Source organism: Hakea prostrata, chromosome 6, assembly GCF_041222555.1.
Source record: "Hakea prostrata isolate BN-2017 chromosome 6, UWA_Hpros_2, whole genome shotgun sequence".
Taxonomy (NCBI): Eukaryota; Viridiplantae; Streptophyta; class Magnoliopsida; order Proteales; family Proteaceae; genus Hakea; species Hakea prostrata.
The window spans coordinates 14,473,908-14,485,297 of NC_142605.1; the positions used below are offsets into that span (position 1 = coordinate 14,473,908).

The window sequence follows — 11,390 nt, forward strand, 5'->3', positions numbered from 1 at the left end:
ATAGAAGAAACCCTAGCATAGTGCCCCATTCCCCTGGTGTATTTGTGGAACCTTGGATATTGTAATTAACTTGTCTTTGAATTATTCCGGTGACACTTGGATATGTAACTAACTTGATTTACTTCTTTTCCGCTGCTCTGAGAGGGTGGCTACCACACCTTCTCACCCTTTATGATTTTGATCACACTTTATTATTATCTATATTCCGCACTCTGATTTAGTTAATCTTATCTTATTCATGATACTTAGTATTAGCTGTTTTTACCATTGATTATTATTGTTCATGATTGTGTTACCGTGTATGTGGGAGGCATGGACCTCAGATCATTGATCCTTGGACTGTGGATCACATCCCGGGTATTCCAAATGGGGTACCGGCTGGGTGGATGTGACAGAAGAGGCTTTGAGATTGAAGCTATTCCCTTATTCATTGCGGGATAGAGCAAGAGCATGGTTGAACTCCTTACCTCCACAATCAATAGCCACATGGAATGATTTAGTAGAGAAGTTCTTGATGAAGTACTTCCCTGCATCAAAGAATGCCAAGTTCAGAAATGATATCACTGGTTTTCAACAGTTGGATGGTGAATCTTTGTATGAGGCATGGGAAAGATTTAAGGAGCTCTTGCGTAAATGTCCTCACCATGGTATTCCTCATTGGATTCAAATGGAGACTTTCTACTATGGTTTAAGTGGACAAACTCGATCCATAGTGGATGCATCAGCAAATGGGGCTATATTGGCAAAGTCTTACAATGAAGCTTATGAAATCTTGGAGAGAATGACCAACAACAACTACCAATGGCCAGCTGAGAGAGGTGCTGCAAATAAGAGAGTGGCAGGGATTAATGAGTTAGATGCAGTGGCAGTTTTAACTTCACAAGTGTCATCCCTAACTAGTGTGTTAAAATCCGTAAACTTGCCTACAGCTGTACAAACTCAACAACATACAGTAGTCTCGTGTACATATTGTGGTGGGGAGCATGTCTTTGATAGCTGTCCATCTAACCCAGAATTTGCTTACTATGTTGGTAATTTCAGCAATGCCAATAACCCATATGCCAACACCTATAATCTTGGTTGGAGGCAGCACCCTAACTACTCTTGGAATGCTCAAGGACAGAATGCAAGCCCATCTTCCATCCTGCCTCGACCTCATCAGCTTCCAAGTGCTCAACAGCAAGTGAAAATTCAGCCTGTGGAACCCTCTTCATCAATAGGGCTTCTATTGAAGGAGTATATGGCAAAGAATGATTCAATGATTTAGAGTCAAGCATCTTCATTGAGAAATTTGGAGAATCAAGTTGGACAGCTGGCTAGTGCTTTAAGTAATCGATCTCAAGGATCATTGCCAAGTGATACAGAAAATCCTAGATCTCCAGATGCAATAGAAGAGTGCTTTGTTGTGGATGTCATTGAAGAGCTGGCTTCCGAAGAGTTGGAGACAAAGTGTATTAAAAACCCACTAGAGCTTTCATTGGCAATAGAAATTGAACAAGTGGATGATGAAGCAAGTAGATATATGGATTTGTTAGAGGCAAGACCAGCTAAGGCATTGAGTGGGAGTAGATTTGAGTCTCTTGTATTATCTGAGTTTGAAACTAAAGCCCCTAAACCATCAATTGAAGAGCCACCTATGTTATAGTTCACACCTCTTTCAAAACACTCTCAATATGCCCATTTGGATGCAGCCAAAACACTCCATGTTTTTGTTTTAGCACTGCTAACAAATGAGCAAGAAGATATGCTACTTGAAGTGCTGACGAAGTGTAGAAGAGCAATGGGATGGAGTATAGTAGAGATCAACGGGATCATTCCTTCAGTATTAAAGCATAAATTTTGGTTGGAGGAATGTTGCAACAGGTACATGAAGCAACAGAGGAGTTTGAGTCCAATTATGGAAGGTGCACAAGAAGAAATCATTAAATGGCCTTGGGAACTAGAGCATGCAGTGGATTAAGCATTATTGGGGAGCACCATTGGAGCGGGACAAATCTTCAATCATCCTTCAAGAGGCTTAAAAAGAAGGGAGGTCAGTTAAATTTCATTATTTTTAGTTTAATTGTATGCTATTAGTTCATTAGGTGTTTAATAAAGTCATGGGTAGTTCACAATGTGTGATAAATAAATAAATAAATAAATAAATAAAAATTGACAGATAATTTGCTAACATGTATCTTTGATGTGCAGGGAGTGTGGGGAACAAAAAGAGAGTGATTGGGTGTTTTTCCAAACTTATCATTAAATCAAACTGCTGAACAAAGCATGTTTCAATATCCAGCAAATTTCACTATCTTTGTTGTAGCGATGTGGCCACAATGCTACTACAAAGTTTTGATCCTCAGCTACGGGTCTTACATGTTCTGTTGACAAATTACATTCTCTGTTGAAAATTACATTCTGTGTTCGTTGCGGTAGCAATGCCACAGCAACGATAAAACCACTCACCTGACCCGGTTTAACCTTAAACCCAACCAACCCATCAAAAATACACTTCAAAACTTCTATTAAACCATGCTGAACCCATACTGATTCGAACCCATTTATTTTTTTTAAACCATTCTGAACCAATACCCACCCCAACCCATTAAACTTCTCATTTCAAACTGAAATCCCAAAACACTCGAAGCTCACTTCTTCGCACCTAACCAGCACCATTGTCTTCTCCACTGCGATTCATCCTCCTTTCTTCTTCCATTTTCTGCTTCTCAAAGACTTTCACACCTCCATTTACCTACATTCACCCACCAAAGCAACCTTCTTCTTCACCGATAGCCCATCTTTCACAAAAAAACCCAAACTTTTTCCCCATTCCATCATCGAATCACTTCTCAGAGGACTACCGGTGCTGTACTAGATTTCAGGCATGTTTTTGTGGTATTTCGACCTTCCATCTTCCCTACACCACATCAACTAAGTGTTCTCCCCATTTCTTATCTTTCCTTCCATATTTTTGAAATTTCTGATTTGCTATGTTTTTGTCGAATATTCAATTTGTGGTTTGTGGTTTGTGGTTTATGTGTTTGTTCTTATACTGTCTTAGTGTTTGTTTTTGTTAGGGTATATGCAAGTTTTATTATTTGTTTTAGGTGCTATTTTGGGGCTACAATCACTTGCACACACCAACACAGAATTTCTGGGTCATCGTTACCCTATGCTCATATCCTCTGTTTTTGTTCTTGCTATTTGCACCTAACACAACACAGAATTTCTGGTTCTTGCTATTTGTTCTGTTTTCTGTAGTTATTTGTTTGTTAGTGGTTGTTTTTGTTTGATTAGTTATAGTTAATTGATTGTTATTTGTTTGTTTTTGTTTTCTACTGTTATGGTGTTTCTATTTTTGTTAGATATGGTTTGTTTTAGTGTTTGTTTGATTAGTTGTTTTTTATCTTCTATTGTTTCTGTTTTTTTTTTTTTTTTTTTTTTTATGTTGTTTAGTTTGATAGTGTTTTTGTTTAAATTCAATTTTGGTTGTTAGGGGCCAACCTTGTGCATTCCATTCGAAATGGCCCCTCAGAAGAAGAGCAAAACAGACCCTAGTTCTAATGCTTCAATGGGTCCCCCTTATTTTGCCTCTCCCATGGCTGAGGACCGCTTCACATCCATCTCCACCAAGAAATTTCTTCAGGAGAAGGGGTTCAAATTCAAACCCAATGAAGCACAAGCCTTTCCATTCATCCCATCCATCATAGCTGGGCATCATTGGGAACACTTTTGCACCCATCCGGGTGCCTACCTCCCATCCCTTTAGATGAATTTTATGCCAATCTCCCTGCCCCATCTCAGGACCAGGTGTATGTTCGGGGGGTTCAGATCCTTATAGATGATCCCGATGCCGCTGATACAGATGAAGATGATGAAGATGAGGTTGTTGATGCTGCTGTAGCCTAGTTTGTTCAGGGACATTCTATTCCCTTCTCTTCCTTTACTCTGTTTTTCTTTGTTTCACTATTTTTTTTTTCTTTCTTTCGCTGTGAGGACACTTCTCATCTTCAGTTTGGGGGTAATATTTGCAACGTTCTAATAATTGCATATGTTATCTTCATGTTATGGATGTCCTCAGTTAGTTAATTTTCTTCAGCTTTCTTTGGTGGCTGTATAGTTTTATAGTTTAGAGTTGTTGTCCAGTTTTAGAGTAGATGTTTTGTGTAGTTAATCTGGCTTTTCATGAAATTTGGATGGTTGTTAAGGAATGTGAATGTCAGTGCCTCTTACTCTGGTATTGTTGGAAATCTTAGCACAATTCTGCTATAATGATCTGATGTCTGCATTTACTCATGTTTGTGATGCCATATTATTGATGCACCAAGTGATGTTTCAAGCTCTAGAGAACCTGGGGAAAGCTGGATCAATGTGAGAGTTTTTAGGATTTTAGAATTGCTTAAATGAGAACTTCAAGACTTACACATTAGGGATCCCCATTTGGCTGTTTCCAAGAACTTTGTGCATTGTGAATATTGATTGAGGTTTGACCCCTTCCCTTCCCCAAAAGAATAATGCTCCGCTGATTTGGGTTGCCTAATAACCAGGAATATGCATGTAACCCATGTGTATTTTTTACGTCAACAGTGGCCTGAAATATGAGCATAAATAAATAAAAAATAAAAAAAAATGAGAGAAAGAAAGTAAAAGAGAATAATGTTCCGCTGTTTTGGGCAACCTAGTAACCAGGAATATGCATGTAACCCATGTGTATTTTTTACGTCAACAGTGGCCCGAAATATGAGCATACAAGGCATTCTTGTTTGTGATCTTGTTGAGTAACCAGGTATCTTCATCACAAATGAGCGATATTCGCGTAAAAAGGCAAGATGACAAAAAAAAAAAAAAAAAAAAAAAAAAAAAAATGGTTCATAAAGAATAAGTTTGGGAGTCAAATACTCAAAAGAGTATGAAACAAGTTCTTGAGGTTGTAAAAAGATATGGATTCCTAATTAGTGGAGAGGTAATCATTTGGTCAACATATTAGATCAATGAACTAAACTTGATGACCATGATTCAGCTTAGACTAGGGTGATCTGGAGCAAGATTCTTAACTTTCACACACACACACACTTGAGAGCATCCTGATGAGTAAAGTATGACATCTAAGTGTTATTGGCCAGACGTGTTGGATCTGAAAATTTAGAAAAAGATTGAGAGACAACTTCAGTCTAACACTCATCCTATTGCATGATTAAGCCAGGTTATTTGCTTTTCTTTTCTTTTGATTTCTTAATGCTTTCATTATTAGTTAGTTGTTGTTTTCATTTGTCTTTATTGCTCGAGGTCAAGCAATGTCTTAAGTTTGGGGGTGTGATAACTCTATGAAATAGAGTTAAGATTGATAACTGAGATGGCTTGATTTAGGAGTATTTTGTCTTTGTTTTAGTGATAGTATTCATTAGGTGTTGTCTTATTTAATCTTAACATTTTGCATTTTGTTTAGTTCATTATTGTCACCATTACATGAATTTCCCTTCTTTTTATGGATGAATTTGACTGTTTCTCTTTCTCTTGAAAATGTAGGTGAAGATTCATAATAGAATAACCTGTCCTCTAACTTTGTTGTAGAGTTGTTGCTGCATTGCTACAACAACGGAGCAGAATATTCTCAGATCCAATTCAAATGGAATTGACCAAAAAGGGCTAACTTAAGTGGACAAAATTCTTGTAAATACATGATGGTTTTCAGCCCTTGATCTCAGGAGGAAAGTTCTAATCCTATGGCCAGAATCTAACCTAATGATTGAAGACATTTATGGAAGAAAGAGAAGAGAGGCAAAGAAAAAAGAGGAGAGACATTCGGCTAAGGCAAGGAGAGGAGGGAAGATAGAACCAAAGCTGGAGCTCTTGTGGAAGCAAGGAGCTTCTGGAGTTGCTGATTTGCTGGAGGAGAAAGCTAGAGCTCATGTGGAAGCATTTGAAGCCTTAATTTCTTCTTGTTTTTATAACTCTATCTTCTTACTTTCTAGTCTCATGTCAACTATACTTGGTTTTATGCATTTGAATTTTGTTATGAGCTAAATCTTAGCTGTGTTGGGATGATAGTAGTACCTAAACCTGAATTTTGATATGTAACTAATCATGTGTTCTTTAGTTTTATTGCAATCCACTTTATTGTTAATGAATTCAGCATGTTATATTGACTAATTTCAGTTCTTGAATGATCTTTCTTGAATGAATGTTATGATTTCATTAATTGGAAAATTAATGAAGTCTAGGTGTTTGTTGAATTGTGTGAGTTAGCATCATCTTTAATTAGGTTGTGTTAATTAGTAGGTTAGGTAGGAATACCCAATTACCTCACATTACCATTGATTGGATTGGGTTTAAATTGCATTCTTAATTCAATTATTCATAGGTATATGCAGATGTTGATTTAGGATGCTAGCTTATGTGTATTGGAAAATACCATATTGCCATTCATTCCAAGTTCTTGATTTATCTTGGGGTTGTAGTATTGCTTTAGTATTTGTGTTTTAAAAGTCAGGGGAAGGGAAACTTGATTCCTAACACACTTGTCACTCATTAAGTTTCTTCCATTGCTCAAATCTACATTTTAGTTCCTTAGTTTTCTTTACCTGTCATTTGGTTAATTAGTTAAACAATCACCAATCAACCTTGTTAATTTCATTTAAATCAATTTTACTTTTACATTGAAAGTTAAGGATATAATTCTCCGTGGGATCGATACTTTACTTATCATTTATTACTTGATTGCGATACGTATACTTGCGTGATATCTTGAGATACAAGCAACAATGACCCTAGCGCATCTTGTAACCATCAAAAGTGAGTCCAAGCTGGTGGCTTCTTGTGGTGGAAGTCCCTTCATATTGGAACTTCACAGCCTGCCACAAAGACTTTGCAGTCCTATGCTTGTCAAACCGAAGCATTAGGTCATCCCTCATGGAGCTTAGGATAGTAATCCTAGCTACTTGGTCTTTCCTCTTCTAGGCATTGTAAAGCTCAAGGTTCCTGCGATGTTGTTCAGTGATACCTTCCTCAGGTGGGGACATGGTATGGTTTATGGTTTCCAGCATGTCCTGCTCTTCTAGGAGATATTGCACCTTTCAGGTGCCAAAGGTCGAATTCCTCTTATTCAATTTATCTCCTTTCGTGAGGTCAACAATGATGCTCTTGGTAGTAGCCATTAAACTAGAGACAATATATATGCAAGGATGAATTCAAGTATTCTAGCATAAAACACAACACAACACAAGCAACAACAATTCACACTAGCATAGTCAACCTATGGGATAAGCATTTAAACCAAAAGAGATTATACCAAACATTCAATCAAATTCTCAAGCAAACCCACATAGACTTGTATACTAGTTTCATTCTGTGCTAGAAACATGATTAATAAGACCCATAATCAAACTTGTTTTACTAAAATGAAACACCCAATCATGTTTATGCTATGAGGTGGTTCACACAAAATGCTTCTACCTCACTGGCTCCCACTAGGCCCCATTAGGCTCTTAATGCCCAAACATCACTCAGAGTGTCGGGCTTCTGGTGTCCAATAAGTTAGAAGCACATTCTGAACTAGACAGACCAACGTCTCAAAAAATCCATCTCCTAGACAGACTTCCATCTCACTAGACGAAATTTCTGTTTGGTCCTCTGTGACCAAACGGACATTTCGTTTGGTCCATTGTAATCAGAAGGACGTCCAGGAGAGGACCAAATGGCATCTGTGCGAATTTACAGTTCCGGAAAAAAGAAAAAAAAATCCATTTTCACCAAAAAAAATTCCAAAAATCCAGCAATTATTAAACAAAGAATACATTCTCATGGATCATCAATCATGCACATTTTTACAGAAGGGAAATCACAAGGATCCTCCCACTTGGATCCGAACAAAAAAATTAGGGTTTCTATAAAACTCTCGTTCTCCCATGGGTTTCCATTAAACCTTGGATTCTCCAAAGTGGGTTTTTATAAACCCTTGATCCTCCCATTGGATCCATTCAACAAAGCACAAACAATTGGGAGAAAGCGAGAATCGTAGGAGTCGTGGCTCTGATGCCATTGTTGGTAAGATACTCTATATATCCTATTCGATAATAGAATGGGAAAGATCCTTACTTGGATTCGCTTTCCCAATATATAATAATTGCAACGAAGTAATTTGGATCCACGTCCTCGTTCCTCCACGAAGTCGTCACCGGTTTGATTCTAAAAGAGAATATTTTCCACAACCCAAATGCTTTGTGGATGAATGGTATAAGATTGAGTTCCAAAGCAAGGAGAAGACAATCCTCGAACACTTCTCCTTCTTGCGTTTCCTTGGAGAGAGAGAGGGAGCTGCCTTTCGGAAAATCTCACGTATTCGTAATGTGATCACACAAGTGATGCGGTGGTTATCAAAATATATAACCCGATATTTTGTAACTGCCCAAAAGGTGAGTTTCCAATTTTGCCCTAGGGCATATAATTACATTAATAATTATTAAATCCCAACACCTATTTTAAGTATGTAGGGATTCTTAAACTACAATTGAAAAGAACTGGGTGGATATATGGTTTTTCTTTTTTCTTTTTCCTTCTAGAAAGACTTTTTTTTTGGGGTACAAAGGGACTTTATTAAGCCGGGGGATGAAAATATTAGTATTGCCTCACTAAGAGTCGAACCCACGACCTCTTCACTAAGAAGTGTTGGTCCTTCTGGGAGACTATTTCCAAGTAATTAGCATAGGGAGGATTGTCGTGTCCGTACTCACAAGTGCATTAGATCGCGTTAAGTAATATAGAGGTAAAAGGGATTATTCCCACGAGAATTGAAAAGAGTACAAAATTATGTATTAAATTTAAGAACACCTATAATTATCTAGCTAAACAAATTATGAACGGTTAACTAAATTATTGATTAAATTAACAAAACATGAACTAAATTGCTAATACAAATCAAACTTAATCGATAAAATTACTAGGGATTTGATTTCACCAAACATGATATAGATTATTAATTAAGTCTCCCCTTTCTCATATAACAATTTAATCTCCACTCTTGTTGACGAGATTCTTAGGCTCATTTTGCATGCAATATTAGGATAAAATAATATAAAATGAGTGCGAATACATGAAAATATATATAATTAATTACTCAAAATAATATGCATAAAATAAATTTATTGAAAGTATTTTTTTGAGCCAATGATTTCTTGCATTCGTTTTGGTGTAGAACACACACAACTTATTCAATGTCAGATCCAGCAATGAGAAAGTAGTCCTTCTCAGCTTAACCCATTTATTAGCGGACATTATAACTGGAACTGGCTAGATCTGTTAGGTTTTTAGTATTTAAAAACTCTCTTCTTTTGAGCTGGTTTTATAACTGGATGAATTGGCTCTGTTAGGCTTTTGTTTCTTCACGAGGTTCTCAGAAAAAGGTTTGGTATGATGGGGTTTGGTATGATGTGATCATAACAATTGTAGATATAGATATCTCCGATTGGTTTCGGCTGCCCCCTGTCTCTGTTGCTTTTGCCTAAATGGAGGTTCTTTAACACTACATAACTACTATTAGGCTAGACCCATTCCTTAGCCTGGATGACCTTGTCTATTGCATGTATGACATTTGGTGAATTTCCATTCCTTGATTTGGCCGGAACCTTGTGTTTTCATGCATCTATCTTTTCTTTGATATATGTGTCAATATTTTCTTTCAAGTTTATGAATATAGTTTTTCAGCTTCGTACCAAAAAAAAAAATGGAGGCTCTTAACTTCTATCCTACACAGGCATCGGTGCTGCTTTCGAACCAGTTGAATTCTATCTTCCCGTCATCCATCAGGATCTTTCTCGTTCTATTATCGAATAGGATATAGAGAGTATTTTACCAACATTGGCATCAGAGCCACGGTTCCTATGATTCTCGTTCCTCCACGAAGTCATCACCGATTTGATTCCACAATCACAAGAAAGGGAATGTTTTCCACAATTCAAATGCTTTGTGGATGGATGGTATAAGATTGAGTTCCAAAGCAAGGAGAAGAAGATCCTCGAACACTTCTCCTTCCTGCGTTTTCTTGGAGAGAGGAGAGAGAGAGGGAACCGCCTTTTGGAAAATCTCACGTATTCGTAATGTGATCACACAAGTGATGCGGTGGTTATCAAAATATATAACCCGATATTTTGTAACCATCCAAAAGGTGAGTTTCCCATTTTGCCCTTGGGCATATAATTGCATTAATAATTAATAAATCCCAACACCTATTTTAAGTGTGCAGGGATTTAATCTACAATTGAAAAGAACTTGGTGGATATATGGTTTTTCGTTTTTCTTTTTCCTTCTGAGGAAGACTATTTTCAAGTAATTCGCATAGGGAGGATTGTCGTGTCCGTACTCGCAAGTGCATGAGGTCGCCTAAGTAATATAGAGGTAAAAGGGATATTGTTCCCACGAGGATCGAAAAGAGTAAAAAATTATGTATTAACTTTAAGAATACCAATAATTATCTAGCTAAACGAATTATAAACGATTAACTAAACTATTGATTAAATTAACAAAACATGAACGAAATAACTAAATTGCTAATATAAATCAAACTTAATCGATAAAATTACTAGGAATTTGATTTCACCAAACATGATATAGATTATTGATTAAGTCTCCCCTTTCTCATATAACAATTTAATCTCCACACTTGTTGACGAGATTCTTAGGCTCGTTTTGCATGCAATATTAGGATAAAATAATATAAAATGAGTGCGAATACATGAAAATATATATAATTAATTACTCAAAATAATATGCATAAAATAAATTTATTGAAAGAAATTTTTTGAACCAATGATTTCTTGCATTCGTTTTGGTGTAGAGCACACAACTTATTCAATGTCAGATCCAGCAATGAGAAAGTAGTCCTTCTCAGTTTAACCCATTTATTAGCGGACATTATAACTGGAACTGGCTAGATGTGTTAGGTTTTTAGTATTTAAAAACTCTCTTCTTTTGAACTAGTTTTATAATTGGATGAACCGGCTCTGTTAGGCTTTTGTTTCTTCATGAGGTTCTCAGAAAAAAGTTTGGTATGATGTGATCGTAACCCATTTATGTACATGTGGGTTTGGTATAATGGGTTTGGTATGATGTGATCATAACAATTGTAGATATAGATATCTCCCGGCTGCCCCCTGTCTCTGTTGCTTTTGCCTAAATGGAGGTGTTCTTTAACATTACACAATTATTATTGGCTTATTGGGCTAGAACCATTCCTTAGTCTGAATAACCTTGTCTATTTCATGTATGACATTTGGTGAATTTTCATTTTTTGGTTTGGACCGAATCTTATGTTTTCATGCATCAATCTTTTGTATTTTTTATTTTCTTTGATATATATATGTCTGTATTTCCTTTCAAGTTCATGAATGAAGTTTTTCAGCTTGGTACCCAAAAAA

At 36.6% G+C, this 11,390-nt stretch overlaps 1 non-coding gene across 1 annotated transcript; it reads right to left on the minus strand.

The window, feature by feature from the left end:
* Positions 1-544: 544 nt before the first annotated feature.
* On the minus strand, positions 545-651 carry LOC149012317 (small nucleolar RNA R71). The gene has a single exon (XR_016174184.1). It is a non-coding gene; the product is annotated as a small nucleolar RNA R71 (small nucleolar RNA).
* Positions 652-11,390: the final 10,739 nt, after the last annotated feature.